Source organism: Mustela putorius, unplaced genomic scaffold (assembly GCF_011764305.1).
Source record: "Mustela putorius furo isolate JIRA1106 unplaced genomic scaffold, ASM1176430v1.1 tig00003845_pilon_pilon_pilon, whole genome shotgun sequence".
NCBI classification, from domain to species: domain Eukaryota; kingdom Metazoa; phylum Chordata; class Mammalia; order Carnivora; family Mustelidae; genus Mustela; species Mustela putorius.
The window spans coordinates 54,236,765-54,257,670 of NW_025421998.1; the positions used below are offsets into that span (position 1 = coordinate 54,236,765).

At 38.5% G+C, this 20,906-nt stretch overlaps 1 long non-coding RNA gene across 1 annotated transcript in view; it reads right to left on the minus strand.

Moving 5' to 3' along the window:
• Positions 1 to 18,940, minus strand: part of LOC123394816 — a 32,341-nt gene extending 13,401 nt beyond the window's left edge. The window contains exons 1-2 of the long non-coding RNA XR_006609544.1: positions 18,827 to 18,940; positions 18,506 to 18,571 (exon numbers count right to left, since the gene is read on the minus strand). This is a non-coding gene — a long non-coding RNA (uncharacterized LOC123394816). The remainder of the gene's footprint in view (positions 1 to 18,505; positions 18,572 to 18,826) is intronic.
• Between the last annotated feature and the right edge of the window lie 1,966 nt (positions 18,941 to 20,906).

Consider the following 20,906-nt stretch of genomic DNA (forward strand, 5'->3'; position numbering starts at 1 on the left):
AAAAAAGGTTAGCCGTTGGGATAGCCGTTAGGGTAGTCTTCGGGAGAGTCTGAGCGTCATGGTCATCATGGTCGTCAGGAGCATGGTGGCTGTCCTGGTCATCCTAGTCGTAGGCAGCAGCGCCAAGCCGAACAGCCTCGCCATGGAGCAGCCATGGAGCAGCCTCGCTGTGGAACCACCACGAGCTGCGGTGCCGCCACAGCCTTGCCAGAGTGGAATCATTCTGGGGAGTGGCCCTGTCCAGGGAGCGACCTCAGCAGCAGCGGCCTTGTCCTGGGAGCAGCCTCGTCCAGAGTGGCCTCTTCTTGGGAGCAGCCCCGTCAGGGGAGCAGCCTCGCTGGAGCAGCCTCATTCTGGGGAGCGGCCCTGTCCGGGAGTGGCCTCGTCCAGGCAGCGGCCTCATCTGGAGTGGCCTCATCCTGGGAGCAGCCTCCTCCAGAGCGGCCTCATTGGAAGCAGCGTCATGGGGAGCAGAGTCTGCGTCATCAGGGCTGTCGTCCTCGTCATCATCGCCTCTTCGTTGTCAGGAGCGGCTTCCTCCACAGCAGCCTCGTTGGCAAGCAGCCTCATCCAGAGTGGCCTTGTTGGGGTCGTCGTCGCCTCCTCGAGTGGCCTCGTCTGCGAAGCGGCCTCGTCCAGAGTGGCCTTCTTGGGAGTGACCTTGTCAGGGTCATCGTCGTCATCTCTTAGTAAGAGATGGCCCCTACCAGTCTGATTTTCAATGCTTGGCATGAAATAAAGCTTTTTGATTTTTGCTTTGTTTTAGTCTCATTCCTTTGATCACAGACCCTAACAATTAGAAATTAATAAACATTATGGTAATAATGAGAAACTGAAAAGAAGGATCAGAAAAAAAAGTGGAGGTATTCTCCTAAAAAGGAGAGTAAGACACAGAGGGAACAATAGAAAAGAAAAAATAAAGACATTAGAGGACCAACTGCAGGATTTCCAATATCTAATTAACAAGAGTTTCAGAAACAGGGAACAGAAAACCAAGGGGAGGAAATCATCAATAAAGTAATTCAAACAAATTTCTCAGAAGTGAAAGATGGGAGTTTCCGGATTTCCTGAAAGGGCCCTGAGGGCCCAGCATAATAAGTGAAAATAGGCCCATGCCCAGGAACATTTACTGTGTTTCAGAACACTGGAGACAAAGGGAAGATCCTTTCTGTCTTGACTACTACAGGATATTCTCCACCAAAACAAGAGAGTAAACCAAGAAAGAGGAAGAGATAAGGAATCCAACTCGGAAGAAAAACAGGAAATTCCAAGGTTGCTAAGGAAAGGAATGTCCTAAAATGACAGCTCTGCAACAGCACGGAGAGCACTCAACCCAGACAAAATTGGATTGGGGTGGGGATGGGGAGGCTCTATTTAAGAGAAAGAGACTGACTGGTAGATTACCAAATTTTGGTTGATCTGTGTCAATCTGAAGGTAGATACAAAGAACATTATGTAAATAGAGTGGGAGTAGGAGTGGAGGGGCAACAGTTAATTTCAGGAAAAACAAAAAGAAAAGAAACAACCACAGTCTACAATGTTCAACTGTGAATTGTAATTGCCTAGACAAGTTATGTAAGTACAGAAGTTGATTTAATCAATGCGTGTATTATCTTGGGAGCATGTGACACAGGAGCAGAGAAGAAGATGATGTAAGAGAATTGGATGCTTATTTACCATAACAGGTGATAGAAAATGTCTAGAAGTCACAAATCAAAGCAGTCTAATCTAGGCATATTATTTGGAAGTGACAAGATATACACTACAGGGGCACCTGGGTGGCTCAGTGGTTTAAAGCCTCTGCCTTTGGCTCAGGTCGTGATCCCAGGGTCTTGGGATTGAGCCCCGCATCAGGCTCTCTGCTCAGCAGGGAGCCTGCTTCCTCCTCTCTCTGTCTGCCTCTCTGCCTCCTTGTGATCTCTGTCTCTCAAATAAATAAATAAAATATTTAAAAAAAAAAAAAAGATATACACTCCAGAAGAAATGGCTGAGAGAATCAAAAGTGGTTGTCTCTATGAAGGGGTACTGAAAGTAGTGTAAAGAACAATGCAGGAGACCACTGTATTTTGTTATAAACTTTTTAATACTATTTAACTTTCTAAATGATGTACATGTATACTTTTAATAAAGCAATTGATATTTTAAAATATGTTCTATTTTTTCAAAATGAGAAAATAAAACAAGTGTAAAGGATTTTAGTTCATAATTAGATCAATGAGTCAACAGGGGGATGGACTACTGACTCCTCCAGATAAGAACTGGTCTTACTCCCCTCTTTTCCAGCACCAGCATGAAGTAGGAACTCAGTAAATTACTTCTTTAATTGATCATTCTATGGATAAGTATTTTAGGCTACATCAAGAGAATGATAGGGGAAAAGTTAATAGATAACACTCACTGAACACTCACTATGTATCAGTCTTTGGTCTAAGTCCTGGGCATATATTGCATCATTTAACTTTTACAATCCCGTGAGAAAAATGCTGACATTGTCCCATTTTAGTGACAAGGGAACTGAAGGACAGAGTATGTCATATAGTTCATTCTAAGTTACACAGCTACAAAGTATCAAAGCTGAATCTACACCTCGTCTGGCTGGCTCTGGAGTCTCCACTCTTTGCTAAACTTCACAGCCAAGGAGGAGTTGTCCTAGGGGCATACCACAGTTGGAATAATCTGTTCTGTTTTGAACACACTCTCTCTCCCTTTCTTTAGTAGTGGACTGTAATAGGATGTGAGAAGACCAAAAACCACCCAAGCGGGTGTGGGAATAGAAATAGTTTGTCAATGATGAAAATCATGTCTAATGTCTAATCATCTTTCAAGGAGGCTGATAAAGAAGAGGCAAGAACTTATTCCTTGTGCCCCAAGCATTAATGTTAGAACCAATGACAGAGATTATCTGAAGCTATATTTCAGTTTCAGGAAGAACTTATCCACTGCTCAATGGGAAGTCAATTGCTTTAGAAACTAGATGGTTCCATTACTGAAAATCATTAGCTCATCACACTCCAGGCTTAGAAGAAAATCTAGACATTTCATCAATCAACCTCAGAATGCTTAAATCACCTTTACATTATCCTCCTCAAAGGTATTCTTAAACATTTCAGAGATAAAGAACACAGAAAGGGAAGTACACTCAAAAAATATTTAAATCAAAGTTTAAACATGCACACAATTTAAGGAGTTTAATAGTTCTACAATATTTTTTAATTAATTTATTTTTTTTCAGCGTAACAGTATTCATTGTTTTTGCACCACACCCAGTGCTCCATGCAATCCATGCCCTCTCTAATACCCACCACCTGGTTCCCCCAACCTCCCACCCCCCGCCCCTTCAAAACCCTTAGATTGTTTTTCAGAGTCCATAGTCTCTCATGGTTCACCTCCCCTTCCAATTTCCCTCAACTCCCTTCTCCTTCTACAAGATTTGTTACAAAAAGTTCCTCACTGGAGGCAACCACTTTCAATTTTTTTTTTAGGCGATTCTTCTGGAAATTTTTATCTCTATATTTCTAAATATCTCCTTATATTGCCACTTCTTGATTTTTCAGGATTAGGCATTCTCCAATTACTTTCCACAATGTTATGATTTTATTCTCTTTCACTCCCCACCCACAATATACCCTCTCCATCTCTTTACTATTTAAACATAGTTTATGTAATTTTGGTTATTTACTTTGGTTATTTAGTGTTTATATTATTATAACTAAACACTACTCAGAATCGAATCATGATGCAAACCATGCCTATTTTCCTTTCCTAAACATCTTCGTGATGCCTCTGAAATTAATAAACATCTCCCTTTTTTGCCTTTGCTTATTTTTTTAGTGTACTTAGTAATACAAATCCTCCATTTTCCATTCAATATATGAATTTCTTCTTGAGACAGTCATACACATCAGGTTTCTGGCCATTTTACCCCTAAAGAAGCCTGTCTCAGAGCCTCCCAGCTTTTCCTAATGCGGACTGGCTACTCTCCATGCTTAGTGCACAGTTGCTATCTGGGAACTGCCCTTACCATCACCTGGAGATTCCCATCACCTTTCTCCCGTTTCCTGTATCTCTTGTATCACTCTTAATTTGGTTTTCTCCATTGTTTTAGTGGTGTTCATCCCACAGCAGCTTCTTAAGAAAGGTTGTGTGGGAGGTAAAAGAATTTTAATATTTCAAGACTAAATATATCTTTATTCTACCTCACACTTGATTCTAAATTGCATTCTAGCTTCTACTATTACTATTGAAATGTCATTCTGATAGCTGTTCTTTGCATGACCAGTTTTGTCTCCCTTGAAGTTTTTAAGATTGTCCCCTTGTCTTGAGTGTCCTGAAATTTCACAATACTGTGCCCTGGGTGTGGGTCTATTTTCTTGCATTGTGCTGGGCACTCAATAGGCAATTTCAGACAGGAAACTCATGTCTTCCAGTTCTGGGAAATGTACTTGAATTACTTTGTTGATGACTTCCTCCCCTTGGTTTGTTCTGTTCCCTCTTTTGGACACTTTTATTCAGAAACTGCACTTCCCAGGCTGATCCTCTTATTATTCTATCTTTAATTTATCACCGATGTTTCTATCTTATTTCTTTCTAATTTCTGGGGTAGTTCCTCAACAGCATCTTCCAAACCTTCTGTTGAAATATTCACTTTTTGTGCCATTTTGTTAATTTCTGAGAGCATTTTTTGTTCTATTGATTGCCTTTTCTAAAAGCATCTTATTTTCATTTTATGATTAAAATATTTTTTATATTTCTAAAGACATTAATAATAGCTTTTTTCCTTGAAGTGTTTTTCTCTTTCCATAAATCTCCTTTTTTCTCTCTCTTTGCATTGGCTTTTCTAGTTGTTTATTTCATTATTTTGGTCTCTTTCATTTGAGGCTGTTCTTGGGGGTCTTGTATTCCTTGGTTATCTGCTCATATTAAATAGGGACTTAAAAACTGGCTGGAAGCTCTGGCCTTTCAATGGAGTTTGGCCAATTTTGGTTTCACTATAGTGGAACCTAGCTGGGTTGTTTGGTGGGGAACCTCCAACATCAGAAACATCAGGTATTTCTTCTTGGATTGGTCAGATACACCAGAGTATACTCTTCTGTTCTGTTTGGAAGTTGGAGTCCCGGCTCACAGAATTCTAAGAGCCCATGGGTGTGTTTGGATAATATTTCTGCCATGGTCCTCAACTATGCTGTAGAAGCAAACAAGTAGAGTGAGTAAGAGCATGAGCTCTGAAGCCAGGATTGATATACAGCTTTGCCACTGCATGACCTCAGGCAAATTATTTAGCTCCTCTGTGCCTCTGTTACCTTATCTGTAAAATAGGGTTGGACTATTTTTCTAGGCTCTATAACAAATCACTACAATATAGAAACTTAAGACAATATGCATTTATTATCTCACAACTTCCATGGAGTCAAGACATGACTTAGGTGGGGATTCTGCTCAGGAACCCATACAGCTGCAATCCCGGTATTAGCTGGGCTGTGATCTTATCTGGAAGCTTACTGCTTTTAATTTCATTCAAGTTGTTTGTAGAATTCATTTTCTTGTGTCTGTAAGACTGAGAACCCTGATTCTTACTGGTTGTCAGCTGAAGGCCACCCTCAGATCCTAGAGGTTTTCCTCAGCTACTAAAAGTAGCTTCAGGTCCATGCAACATAGCTGCTTACTCCATCAAGCCAGCAAAGAGAGTGACCAAAGCTAGTCTGCTACCAAAATGGAACCTTATGTAATATTACATAATCATGAGAGTGACATCTATCATCTTTACCATATTCTAGTTAGAAGCAAGTCCCAGATCCCATTCACACTCAAGGGAAAGCAATTTTACAAGGGATGTGAACACCAATTATATATATATTTTTATATAAGTATATGCATATAATTATATACAAATATATAAATTTTATATATAAAATAAATTCTATTTATATTATTATATATAATTATATAAACTTATTTATATAAGTTTTTATAAAATAAATTATATATAAAAATAAATTATCTATAAACATATATTTATATATTTGTATATAATATACAATAACTTATTCTTTTATAATTATATATTTATGATAAATACATAATTATATAATGTATATTTGTATATGTATATAGTATATGTTTATTATAATTATATAGTATATATTTATATCTTACATATTGTGATTATATATTGATATTAATATAACAAATATATAATTATAAAAGAATGTTATTTTTATATGATATATATTTATGTATAATTTAAGTATATAATATATATAAGATACTTTTATACTTAAGTATAAGTATTTAAGTATGTAATTATAATTACATATAAGTATATACTTCTTTGAGGTAAAATGGCTAGAAATCTGATGTGTATGAATGCCTCAAGAAGAAATTCAGATATTGAACAGAAAATGGAGGATTTGTGTATATACACATATATATAATTTATATATTATTATATAATTGTCATAATTATATAATAAGTATAAAAAATTTCAATCAGTCAATGCCTGGTTTATTGTTAGCATTGAATAAATATTAGCAATTTTTTTCATTATTATTCTATTGGAAGATATTTGATGATATAGAAATATATCAAAGAAATACTATAAAGTAAAAAACCAAGTTGCTGAGTGAGGGATAATATATTACCTTTTTTTAAAAAAATTTAAAACATACAAATATATATACTCATACATAGATAGGGAATTTTTAAATTAACCGTTAATATTTGGGGGTGTGAGTTAAGGCTACCCAGAACTGCAGCACAGGTGAGAATGTTGGGAGTCCCATGATCTTTAAGGACCCTTTGAACCCTAGAGTCTAAGAAATTATTGATCTAGTCCAACTATACCTTAGCTGACCTCAGACTAGCAGTGCCAGTAAAAACTCGAAACTTTCTTCTAAATCCATACTTCTGGCTAGATATTTTTTAAGATTTTATTTATTTATTTGAGAGAGAGAGACAGTGTGAGAGAGAGAAGAGTGAGCGGCAGCTGGAGGCGGGGAGGGCAGAGGGAGAGGGAAAAGCAGGTTCCCCACTGAGCAGGGATCCCCCCCTCCCCAATGCAGGGCTTGACCCCAGGACCCTCAGAACATGACCTGAGCTGAAGGCAGATGGTTAACCAACTGAGCAACCCATTCAGCCCTAGGCTAGATCTTAGTCCCCAAATAATACAATTGAACTCAGCAACAATTGACTGAGAATATTTTATACATAAAGCATTGACTTTGATGCTATAAGAAATAAGAGTATTGAAAGAGATGGTCTTGGAGTGAATCAGATGAAACCACAAGAAACAGTAGGAAAAAATACAAGGCAGGTATGATTAAAAGCTAAACCTCTACCATCAATGACACCACTTGTTAATGTTTCTATATATCTGTTCTTCTGGCTCCTTCACAGTTTTTCATCTTGGAAGGCAATCCCTTAAATGTACATCCATCTCATTGTGGCCAAGGGGAAGGCTCATCCTGATTGACTCTAACCCATCAGAATTCTGTCTATGGTCAGGAGTGGGTCTATCCCACTAAATGTCAGTAGTGTCTCCTTCTAGTCATAATGATCAAGAATATCCCCCCACACATTTTCAACTACATTTGGGAATAACTACTCAAAGCTGACAACCACACCTCTCTCTTCTCCTTTTTTTTTTTTTCCAGTAGTCTCCATGTTCAAGCTCTCCAACATAGAGCTTAAACTCACAACAACACTGAGCTCAAGACCTGAGCAGCGATCAAGAGTTGGATATTTGGACACTTAAAGACTGAGCCACCCAGGGGACCCTACGCTCTCTTTTTAAAAAGGTAACTGCTTGCCACACAATGGAGGAGCAGCAGAACGGAATTTGGGGCAATAACTACGATAGTACAGTATCATCATCCCCATTATAGAATTAAGAAAACTCAGGCTCAGAAAGTTGTAACATGTCCAAAGTTACTCTGTGATCAAAAGCAAGCCACTTAACTTCTCCGATGCCTAATTACTTCTTCTATTATAGGAAGCTAATAATGCCATCAGAAAGTTTGCAAACTTGGTGCTTACACAAGTTGAACACACATACACGCAAACATGTGTTACAATGACACATTAACCTGCCTCCACTCCAGAAGAGAACAATGAAAATCTTAGAGATGACATCAAATGGCCTCTCCCAAAACTGTCTCAAATAGTATGATCTCACATTCTTTCTCAGTTGAAATACTGTGAGTTTGTAAAGGGGAACTCACTCTGTGTGTATGTGTACATATGTGGGTGGGAAAATAGGCAGAGTAAGCTTTTTCTGACTTAATTTCTGTCCTCAGCAGCCCTGCGGAAAAAACACTACTCAGTTGGCAACTATGATAGATCAGCCCTTAAGACTGACAATTCTCAGAGGAATTTTATGTGATCCCCAGGGGTGGGCTATCTGAGCACACTTGAAAGGAACAAGACCCAAGCAATTAGGATCCAGGGTCTTAGCGTGCCCTGAGTTAGCTCACCATCCCATTGTTTATCTCACTCCTGCGCTGCAGACCCTGTTACTACTCAGACACAACTGCTCTAAGTGCCTTCCTAGCAACATCCTACTCATGCACAGGAGCCTCTTCCAAAAACACACCCAGTGCCTGGAAAATCCTTCCCTGCCCTCTGAACAGCCTTCTTCATTCCCACCCCAGTCTCGGGTCCTGAAGTCCCAGCCTCCCCAGTTGTCAAGGCTCCACTGATTAACCAGAAAAAGAAGGTAATTTCCTAGAGTCTCTACCATTACACACTCACCTAAAAGGCCTTTCACCTGTTGTTCAAAAACCCAAGATAAGTATTTCCCAAAGAATAGCTGTTTATTGGTTGGTCTTTTACCTCACCAGTCTTCCTCATTCTTTCCACAGATAAGTCTGAAGAGGGTAGAAATGGTGTCCAACTTATTTGCAAAGTATCTAACACAATGCTATGCTACTCATTCATTCATTCATTCATTCATTCAACAAGTGATAGCATCATCTCTGTACGAGGCTGAATAAGACTCTGCCCTCTTATAGATGAACAGGAGATAGAGAATATAGACATTTACAATACAGAACGATGCTTGCCCCCATGGGGCTGCTTTCAAAGCCCCCTCAAGTTGTATGCAGAATTCATCCCCTTGTGTCTGTAGAACTGATGACCCTATGATTAAGAAATAGGGAATTAAGGAAGACTACACAAACAGGGTAGCATGAGGTTGCCCTATTCTTCCCAGGTAGAGAGTAGAAAGACGGCATTTCAGAAAGGGTGAACAGTAGATTTGGGGGAACATCATCAAGAAGACATGACCACCAGATGACCTGTGAGCTGGACCCTGGGCATTCGGAGACTCCTCATCCTTTCCCCATTCCTTAGCATGTAGATTCTGCTTGCCTTTGCTGCGCCCAGAGGCTGCTCCAAGGGCCTACTCTTGAGATAGTAATGTGATGTTAAGAATGTCTGTACAGGGGCATTTGGGTGGCTGGTTAAGCCTCTGCCTTCAGCTCAGGTCGTGGTCTCAGGGTTCTTGGATGGAGCCCCGAATTGGGCTCTCTGCTCAATGGGGAGCCTGCTTTCCCCCTCTCTGCCTGCCTGTCTGCCTACTTGTGATATCTCTCTCTGTGTCAAATAAATAAGTAAAATATTTAAAAAAAAAAAATGCCTACACAGCATATGTGACTAAACCGTTAAGGTCTCTGTAAACTTTTAAGGCTTGGCAGGTAAGTATGGGGATCAATTCACCTTGCTGCCACCCAAAACAAACCTCCCTTTGCTTATTAAAACTACCACCTACCGACCTGGAGTGGTCTGTCTCTTCAGGCTCTCTCTGAGCTGTGAGTACAGGGGCCAGTTTCAAGTTACACTAAGAAAGCTCTTGAGAGTGTTATTAACCAACAGCAGCACAAAAGCATAGCATAAAGTCTATTCAAACAATAGTCAAAGTTTGAAGGGAGAGTAGCAAGGTGATAAGTTTGGGCAAGTAGGCAGGGGCCTTATTAACAAAGGCTTGCATGCCTAATGAAGAGGTTGAAATGTGAAGTCACTGAAGCATTTTGAATCCGAGAACGATAAAATCAGTTACTGTGTCAGAAAGAAGCCCCTGCCCCCGGCACCCAGCAGAAGGAGCAGAACAGGTGAAGGGAACAGAACAGAGAGGCTTTAGGAAAGATCTGGCAGGAGATGATGGCCCTGAACTAGGGTAATGATGGTACAAGTAGAAAGAAAGGGACAGATCAAGGAGAAGTTGATGAGGTATAACTCACAAGAGAGAGTATGGGGAGACTCACCTCATCAATACCAAGTCTGCGGGAGGGTGAGCAGATATGGAGAAGAGCCTACTTCGGGACCTATTGGCTTAGAGATGCCTGTGGGACTTGCATGTGAAGATATTCAGGAAGGGTGGAAGGGTCAAGGGCTCAGTCCAAGGTTGGGTTGAGATGAACATATGTGAGAGTCACACCCATAGAGATGGTGGCTGAGGCCATGGCAGGTGATGAGGAAATTCCCCAAGGAGAGGATATGGAGGGAGGAGAAAAGAGGACCCAAAATGGACTTCTAGGAACACATACAAAGTCATCTAGAGACCACACAGAAACTGAGACAAACTAATTGTGGTTGATTCCTTTGGATCCTGACACCGTATCTTCTCTTTCATACAACACAGGTCCTGGACAAATTAGATCAATAATACCTTGCACAATATTATATTGGAAGGCTTAAAGGGATATGTACAGTCAAAATTATAACAAATTGTGTCTCCTTCCCTGCTCAAATCAAGGCATAACATGCTTGCCCTACAGCTATGTGGCCCTATTTGCATAGGAGCATGACTCCCCAAAAGCATCTTTTGTTCCCATGCAAAGTCATCTTTGCTTGAGCCCAACTGCATTCCTCTGTAAGTAAAGGTAGAATTAGAGGAAGAAAGACACAGAAAGTCTCTTTCCCTTTCCTGGAGCTGTATTTGGGATGAGTCCTGAGCATTAAGACACTAAGTTAAATGACACAAGATATCCAGATTGATAGAGGTGGGTCTCCAACGACCAACAACTCTGAGGAATGGATAAGAATTTCAATAACATATGAGATAAAAGATTTTTTCCTCTTTATTGTAATAGCTGTGTGTGTGTGTGCGCGTGCACGCACACGTGAAGCTAATGGAACACATTTTAAACTCCAATTTCCACCATGTGATGACCAGTAACAATTTATTTAAATCTTGATTTCCATGAAGCAGAGACTTTTCCACTTATAGAAAACTCAAGAATAGGCAAAACCGATCTTTGCTGATTAGCAGTCATGATAGTGGGTATATCTAGAGGGTGGTTATTAACTGGAAGGGAATTGTACAGAATTCTATGGGGTAATGGAAATATTCTATATCTTGATCTGGGTGGTAGTTACATAGGTGATACATACATAAAAATTCTTCATGTCCTGCAACTAAGACCTTTGTATCTTACTACATGTAAATTCTATATCAGTAAAAATAGATAATCTGAAACAAAATAGATATAGCATACATTCCTACACACACACATAACAGACACCCAACAAGGTCTATGTTGTCCAGGAAAGAAAACAAATTAAAAGCAGACTGACATGATCTGATGAGCACTGGGTGTTACACGCAACTGATGAAACATTGAACACTACATCAAAAACTAATGATGTACTGTATGTTGAATTAATTGAACTTAATTTAAAAAAAAAGAAAGAAAAGAAGACTGGTCCACTTGAAGTGGAATGAACTGAAGGCCCCGGTGAGATCCAAGAGCTGACATAATGAGAAAGGGAGTGACAGAGCAGGGAGGTCAGGAACCATGATCAGGGTGGGCTGCTGGCCTCTAGGACCACATGGGTGAAGCAACCCCACTAGACAGCAAAATCCAAGATGAGGCTATATTGTGAAAAGCTACAATGGAAAAGAAGTGATGATCTTTGGAACAGAGGAGATCTCCAAGAGAAGGAACATCAGAGGGATCAGCTATGTGGTCACTAATGCTCACCAAAAAGCATGGCTGGAGTAGGAATTCCAAGTGTCAAAGATCTCAAAGCATTTGAGGAAGTAGCCAAGGAGACAGGAGATGATAGCTTGAGATAACAGCAAATCACTCAAGTGACTCATGAATGGTTTTGATTATGAGAGTAAAGAGGGAAAAAACTGGTTTAGGGTAAGGAACTCTGAAAAATGAGGTTTTTAAGCGAGAATGAAGTTAAAGGTCAGTGTTAAATCCCTGGAGGGAGGAAAAAACTGATGTTAGGTCACCTTCTCTTTGCTTCAACAGCCGTCTGTGCCATGCAACTGTAACAAAGCATCCCAGGTCAGAGTTCCTTAAGGACAGTGCCTTCACAATGCCTGGGGGTCAATGAGTGTTGCAATAGAAAAAGAGAAAGGAAAGAAGGGAGGGATGAAAGGAAGGATCTATTATAAAGAAAACCTCAGTTGTAATTTTTTTTTAATCTTTAATTTTTTAATTTCTTTTCAGTGTACCAGAATTCATTGTTTATGCACCACACCCAGTGCTCCATGCAATATGTGCCCTCCGTAATACCCACCACCAGGCTCACCCAACTTCCCACCCCTCTCCCTTCCAAAACCCTCAGTTTGTTTCTCAGAGTCCATAGTCTCTCATAGTTCATCTCCCCAATTTCCCCCAACTCCATTCTCCTCTCCATCTCCCCATGTCCTCCATGTTATTTCTTAAGATGCACAAATAAGTGAAACCATGTGATAATTGACTCTCTCTGCTTGACTTATTTCACTCAGCATAGTCTCTTCCAGTCCCGTTCATGTTGATACAAAAGTCAGGTTGTAATTTTTTAAAGTGCATTAACTACAGCATGGTGGGATAAGCAGGGTTTAAAGTTTTACAGGCTGTGAATTACAGAGTTCTGATACTAAAAGGTTACAGAAAAATAATATTTTAAAATGTAAAAATATTTTAAACATTTAAAAACATTTGCATTTATTTGATGTACTGGCTAATTAATGAATAGACCAAGTGTCAAATGATCAGGAGGCTGTCACTTGCTATAGTACTTACCTTCCCAAAAGGTAAGTACTATAATGAGCCCATTCCCCAAGAAGCAGGGTGGAAAGAAGGGAGGGAGCTGATTGGCAATTCCTTTATACACCGGTCATGTTACAAGGGGTGGACTACCCTCGAGTTACTGTAACAGAGTATGATCCAAAAAGCAGCAGCAACAGTATCATCATTGTGCTCACTCCCCTGCAAAGAATAATCCTCAAAGTTTCCTAAGGCAACCATCCTAAGGTTTCCTCAAGGTAAGCCTAGATGGAATCAAAGTCCTCACACACCCAAGAAGGAAACAGAAGTTTAAGGATTTCTTCTAGGACTTCAGAGGACCTCTCAGAAGTGACCATCTGGTTCAAGGGACTCACAATGGCTGAGTCAAGTCAAGAAAGGAGAGGAGGCAGCAGTTCCCAAGAGACTGGCTGGCAGGAATGAGCTGGGCTGCCTCAGAGTCTTGTCATACTTTCCCCAGGCTCTGTCCCCTCTTCAGCTCTTCATCTTTCCCTGCCTTTCTTCCTGGTGGTCTCATCAGAACAAAAATCATTCTGAGGGGGGCACCTGGGTGGCTCAGTGGGTTAAAGCCTCTGCCTTCGGCTCAGGTCATGGTCCCAAGGTCCTGGGATCAAGCCCCACATCAGGCTCTGCTCAGTGGGAAGCCTGCTTCCTCCTCTCTCTCTTCCTGTCTCTCTGCCTGCTTGTGATTTCTGTCTGTCAAATAAATAAATAAAATCTTTTAAAAAAAAGATTAAAAAAGTCATTCTGAGAAATCAAAGAATTAGGGCCTAATTAAACCATCTCACCAGGGCATTGTGAAAAGAGGACTATCTAAGCAGGAAAAGTAATCTACAGTGGTGAATTTCTTTGGGAACCTGGAATTGCACCGTCCAGGCATCTACACGTTCAAGTACCTGGGTCAATTCATTAGTATCTGAGAGGCTTACAGAAAAGCTCAGTCACTGTTGTTCTGGCCCTTGGATGGCTGGCAACTGTGCTGGGGCTTGATTTCACAGTTTCCTTTTCTAGCAGGTGCATTCTGTTTTCCAACTCCTGTACATCAAGATACATTGTATCTGGAGATTTTTTTTTTTATATGTAAGATATCCTCTGAAGTAAATGAAAACACCCTTTCATGAAGCCCCACCAGATGAAAAATTGTTGCTGTCAGCATCTCTTCAGGCTGCTTTCCCAAAACTATAATAAAATCAGTTCTCACCCCTAAACTTAGAAATTGTCAGAGCTTTTATTTAATGTTTGAAAATATGGGATAGTGTATGGGGAAGATAAACCTGACCTAACACTTAATGAAAGATCTATTCTCTAATAGGAAACTTAAAGTCCAAAATAGCACAAGTAGGATCAAGTAATTAATTAAGATCAAGTAGTTAATAACTTTCATATGCCTGTCTGTGTCTTTTTAATGCCACCAGAGTAAATGTGTCCTAGATATAAATGCAAAGAATTTCCTCCTGGTTAAACTGAAGATATAGTGGCTAATCTTTTTTTTTTTTTTTTTTTAGATTTTATTTATTTTTCTTGACAGACAGAAATCACAAGTAGGCAGAGAGGCAGGCAGAGAGAGAGGGGGAAGCAGGCTCCCGCTGAGCAGAGAGCCCGATGCGGGGCTTGATCCCAGGACCCTGGGATCATGACCTGAGCCGAAGGCAGAGGCTTTAACCCACTGAGCCACCCAGGCGCCCCTGTAGTGGCTAATCTTGATAATATAATCCAATGATAAAAAATTACTTAATTTCTTTTAAAGTCTCCCAAATTTATAGGCTTAGGCCATGTGTGAAAGAATTTCAGACATGAACTCAGTCGAAGTGGCAATAGACAAAGAACAAATAAATTGGAGAAACTCCCTAATTACTTTTGGGGAAAATGAGAGCCCTCACAACAGATTTTCTTTTTTTAAGATTTTATTCATCTATCTGACAGAGATCACAAGTAGGCAGAACGTCAGGCAGAGAGAGAGAGAGGAGGAAGTAGGCTCCCCACCGAGCAGAGAGCTCGGTGATCAAGCCCACCTCTGCCTCTGGGTGGGCATGGAGTCTGCTTGGGGTTCTCTTTCTCCCTCTCCCTCTTGGTGCCCTCCCCTCCCCCCCAATCATGTACTCTCTAAGATAGATGGAAGGAAGGCAGGAAGGACGGGAGATGATAGATAAATATCATTCTCAATAACGTAGATGCTATCAGAAAAATCTTAATCAATAAAATATTTACTTAACAATAGGCTTGGTGATTGATCTAGGAGAACTGCACTGTGTAAGAATACCACCTTAGAAGAGCTAGCAGGGAGTGCCAGGTTGTATTAACTCTGGGCAGAATTTCTATATCCAACTAGTTACACGATGTCATTGACTAATGTAATACCCCAAGGTAGACAGTTAAAATGTTGTTTCTTAAAGTGGGGGAGGAGGTTGTGGACTTCCTCTTTCAAAGCTACTGATCCCTGGTCCCCAGCCCAGCCCAGCCTACTTGCTAGGATTGGGATTCCTTAAAGTAGGACCCAGAATCTATACTGTAAACATTCCCCAGGTGATTCTGATACACATTAAAAATTGAGAGCTACTAAGTTAAGACTGTATATATTTCTTTATATTCTTTTTGGGTTTCCCAGAACAGTGGAATTTGTAACTTCCACTATTCCCATCACTTTATAACCCGCCAGGGAAAAAGCTGAGCAGGATTAGCTCAATTGTCTCTGTTGTCATATGGTGGCTGTGTGACTAGGGATTAGGCAACTCACATATTCTTCTGAATTTTGGCTTCCTCATCTGAAAATAGGGATAGCAGTATCTACTTTTTAGGGCTGTTAGGAAAATTAAATCGTATAATACATGCAGATTAAGTCATGCTGAACACAAGACGGTAAATGGTTCCACCCTTGTGCAATTGCAATCACAAGGGATATGAAATGATTTTACCACAGACGTGACAAGGCCTTCGTAACTTTGCTCAGTGAAAAATCTGTTCTTAGTTATGACACCAACATGGAATATCTACTTCCAACAAGTTACCTCCAACAAGTAAAAACTGAAACCAGACGAGGAATATTCAGAAGCTCTGCAAGCTTTTAACATTTTAGAAATTTGAGTAGTAATGAGACAAGAAAAAAAATAGGTATAAATCTCACAAAAGATGACACAAAATTATTATTTGAGGTATATGATTACTAGTAAAAACCCTATCAGGTAACAATATCTACTAGTATAAATAGGCCAGTTTGGATAGAGAACCAGTTACAAAAAACACAAAAAGAGAAAACTTTCTCCCGTACGTGATGTAAACTTTAATAACTTTAATAACAGCAAAGTTTATATGTGATGGAAAAATTTTCTATTCCTAAAGAACAATAAAAACCAAAATACATAGGAATTAATCAAATGAAATACATAGGACCGATATACTTAAAAAAAATTTTTTTATGTGTTTTTACCATGATTTTTTTGAGAAAATCAGCCTTGATGGAAAAAAAAAACAAAATTTTATTGAAATATGTTAAATATTTTAAGAATAGACATAAACTAGCTTATTAAATGAGAAAAGCCAGCAATGTAATGATATCAATTCATTTCACAGTAATTTATACACTTAATTCAATTTCAATAAAAAAGATTATTTGGAATTAAAAAATTAAATTTAATTTACTATAATTAATTTAATTTAAATTTTAAATTTAAATTTTGGAATTAAAAAAATTAAATTCTGAAGTTAACAAAATGTGATAGCTAAGAAAATAATAAGAGTAATAACAAAGGAGGCACCTTCACTGCCAGAAAGTAGGATATATTTTAAAGCTAAAATAATTTGAGTAATGTGGCATCAGTGATAGAAGGATAGTGAACCCGGTGAAATGGAATAGGAAGTCTGGAAACTTTAAGAAGTATATATAATTATTCACCATACAATAAACATGAGAGATTATTCAATAAATAGTACTGAGATTTCAAAAAGCAATAATATTAATATCTTATCTCATTCTGTTTACCAAAATTAATTCCATATAAGCTAAGTAATTAAAAATTTTTAATGAACAAATGAGAAAGCAAACAAAACCTTGGATGAAAATATGGTGACTGTTTACATAAGCCTAGAATAAGAAAGGAGTTTATATGCATTACACCATGGTAGAAGCTACAAAAAATATAATAAATGTGATTTTGTAGTAAAAGGCAATATACAAAATTGAGAAAATAGGGGAAAGTATTTGCAACTTATATAATAAAGGGTCCCTGTCCTTACTATAATAGAGAGTATCTTAAGTATTTATAATAATCACATTTATTTAGCAATTGCTATATGCCCAACAATGTTTCAAACGTTTTACTGACTTATTTACTTCTCACAATACTCTTAGATAGGCAAGATTGTTCGTTCTATAGATGATAAAACTGAGGCACAAAGAGGCTAAGTAATTCACCCAGGATTACACAGCCAGTAAGAGAGTGGGATTTGGGTTTAGGCAGTTGGGCTCCACATTAATCACCCCTCTACTATTAATACAAAGAAATAAGATATCTCATTGGTGATTGATCTAGGAGAATTATCAACACAAAGCTATCAACACAAAGAAATAAGAAAAAGATGACCCAGACAAAGGACCAATGACCTAAAGAAGCAAATCACACAAAAAAGTTTATCTGAACATGAAACACATGTAAATATATTCAGACTCATAATCAAAGAAATGCCATATTAAATACCGAGATACCATTTTATACCTATCAAAATGAAAAAGATTAAAAAGTCAGTGCCCACTATTAACCACAGTCCTGAAATTCCCATACACTGCTGGTGTAAGCAAACTGGTATCACCTTTCATTATAAAGGGTAATATGGCAACATTTACCAGAACACTTAAAATGTATATGCCTTTGACTTTACAGTTTCACTTCAAGGATCTTATTCTGAAAAAAATGTCAAATGAGTGCAGAGACATCTGTGCAACAATGTGCCCTGCAATATTATATATGATAGAAAAATGGAAATGATTCATCTATCCCCATAAAATTGAACTAATAAAATCTATTCAGAAAAATGTTGCAAAATACATTTTTATATGAATACTATGGGAAAATGAATATAACATATTGCCAAATTTTAAAATATTATAACACAGGAAGCACAATATGATAGTTCTTTTGTAATATAAATTAAAATGCATGTGTGTTTGTGTATACATATATATATGCACATTAAAATAATAGTGATGACTTCTGGGTAGTAGAATCATAAATAGTTTTTCCCTTGTGCTTTTTGGTGTTTTCCACATTTCTCTATTGATCATGTTCTGTAAATAGGGTTGGTAACACTCATTCTTAAGGAGGGGAAAAGCAGGAAATAATTTTTCCAGCCAAGGGGAATGGACAAAACACAGTGTGAGATCACTAGAGGAAAAGAGAACAGAGGAGAACAAGAGAACAGAGTAGAGGAAGGGTAGTAGAAGAAGGGTAGAAAGACAAGCTATTTCTTAGTAATACGTGACAAGAAACAGGCTTACCACATATCCTTTTGATGGGAGGATAAGCCTCCTTAGCCATGAAGTTTGCAAAAACTCCAGAAATAACTGAAAAACCACAAAAACAGAAGATGAGAATAAGATTCATTCAAGAATTTAACCGCCCCCACTCTTGACTAGCTTAGCACAGGAACACAAATGAGAGATCTAAGCCAGAATGGAAGGAAGGCAATCCTTAAATAAGGACTTGATTCACCAATGCCTTAGGTAGGGGGCTCTGAAGTTAGTAATCAGTACCCTACTGCAAATCAGTGATAAAGTATTCAACATAATTATGCTGGAGTTAATTGCATAGTAAATTACATCAAGCTCCAATTCCATGGTCTATGCTTCTTCATTCCCAAGTGACTTCTCTCGTTTGTCTTCAGAAGTTAGAGATGGAGGTTCCTCCCTGTGTCTGGATGAGCTCTCCCAGACATCACATCACAACTTTGGTGCCTGTTATTGGCAGACCTACACAGAATGCTGTTGTAACAATGGATTATTCTATATTGGAGTGTTCTGTAAGGAAAAAAACCTCTGGTACTGCCAGCAGTTTATGTTCTGTTTAATTTATACAGTGAGCCCTGGAAACAGGTTGTTGCTACTAGTAGCTGGAGCTGCAATTGGAGGTTGGAGGTTGGAAGCATGAAAGAAAATGATGAAATCTTTCAGAAATGACAAAACCAGACAATCATTTTTAATTTCTGCCACCATTTACATCAAAATAATTAAATGCTCAGGTGCAAGTTTCAACTCTAAGGAAGAATTGTTTCAATGTCATATGGAAATACAAGTCAGAAAGGAGCTTTGAAATTATTCAAGTACATGATGTAGAGCAGGGGAAAATGTATCATTGAGGAGAATCTTTTAACTTGAAGAAGCCAGAATAGAAATGTTACAAGAAGATCATGGAAGATTATTAAGTTTTGAATAGTGGCCTGGTCTCTTTCCATGAAGGATAGAAGAGGAAATGATCTCAATTAAGTAAAGCAAGACCCTCTAACTTACAGAAGGGTTTGATGCACAATATTTTGTGGATAGTCTTGGAGCCCTTCCTCCTCCAGAGATGTTTAAAGAGCAGAAGGATGCAAACCCACTGTCCGCGGGGCTGAGGGAAACCTCCCTAGGGATAAAAACACAGACTCTCTGACATTGTATGGTGCTTTCCAGTCCTGGGTTTCTATGAGCAATGAAGAGATGCTTATTTTTAGATTCTAAGCTATTACTTCTCCATGCTGACCTTCGTCTTACACACCTCCATCACATACTTCTCTCCCACCCTGACGTATTTTTCTTCTTTATTTTCATGCAGACATTTGCTATTAAAAAAATTAGAGGAAAGAGAAGTTATTTAGGTAAGTTATCCCTGGCAGCTGCTATATCAAAAACAACTCTTTCTTCTGACAGAATGAGAATACTAACAACCTGCAGGTGTCCTTTACTTTAAGTCAACAGACCATACATATTGTCAAGTGTTCCAACCCTATTTTCACAGTAGCTCCTGCTAGGGAGTAAAGGGAAAGACGAGTGTTGAGGATGTGAACTCTTTCATAGCTTTTTATAAAAGCAACAGTATGTGGGTGTGTAAATATTCATACTAGATAAGACAGTATTTTTATAAGGTTAGGGATGAAGACAAATTATAAAAATTATAATGAAAAAAAAACGAAACCAAACTGGTCAGGAAGGGGGTGACACAGATCTAAGAACTAAAAATCAATCTCTTTTCTTGCCTCACAATTACTTTCCCCCCAAGACAATCTTTTATTACCCTAATAATTAGTCACTGTTTTAAAAGGATTGATTGACTATTTTATTTCTGGGACAGATGTTGTTATATTTATTTAAATGACTTTTTTTGGCCAATTACAAACTGTCACTCACACATTCTCACCTGTTCCCTCATCAGGCACTTCTGGATTGGTCCTTTTTTAGGAGGATAAACGTCCGTCCCATCTATCACAGCTCCCAGAATCCATCAAAAAAGTACCCACTCTTATAAATCATGTAAAAAATTAAACACAGCAACCCAAAATAAAAGTAAGCAAAAGATATGAACAGAGTGAGGATACAAGCCAATAAAACATACATGATGCTCAACATCATGAATAATAACAAAAGAGTGAGGGCTAAAAAAAATAAAACAGATAATTTCTGTTTTGATCAAAATGTAGAGAAGCTGGTATTGTTGGTCAAAGTGTAAACTAGTGTAATTTCTCAAAAGAGAAATTTTACAGGCCAATGAGAACTTCAAATGCACATACCCTTTGTCCCGGAAGACTACTTCTGATAAAAAGACTACTTACAGATAAAATATGGCAAAGATCTATGTTCAGAGGTATTAGCAAAAAAAAAGAAAAAAAATTTGGAAACAATTTCAGTATCCACGAAAAAGAGGAAC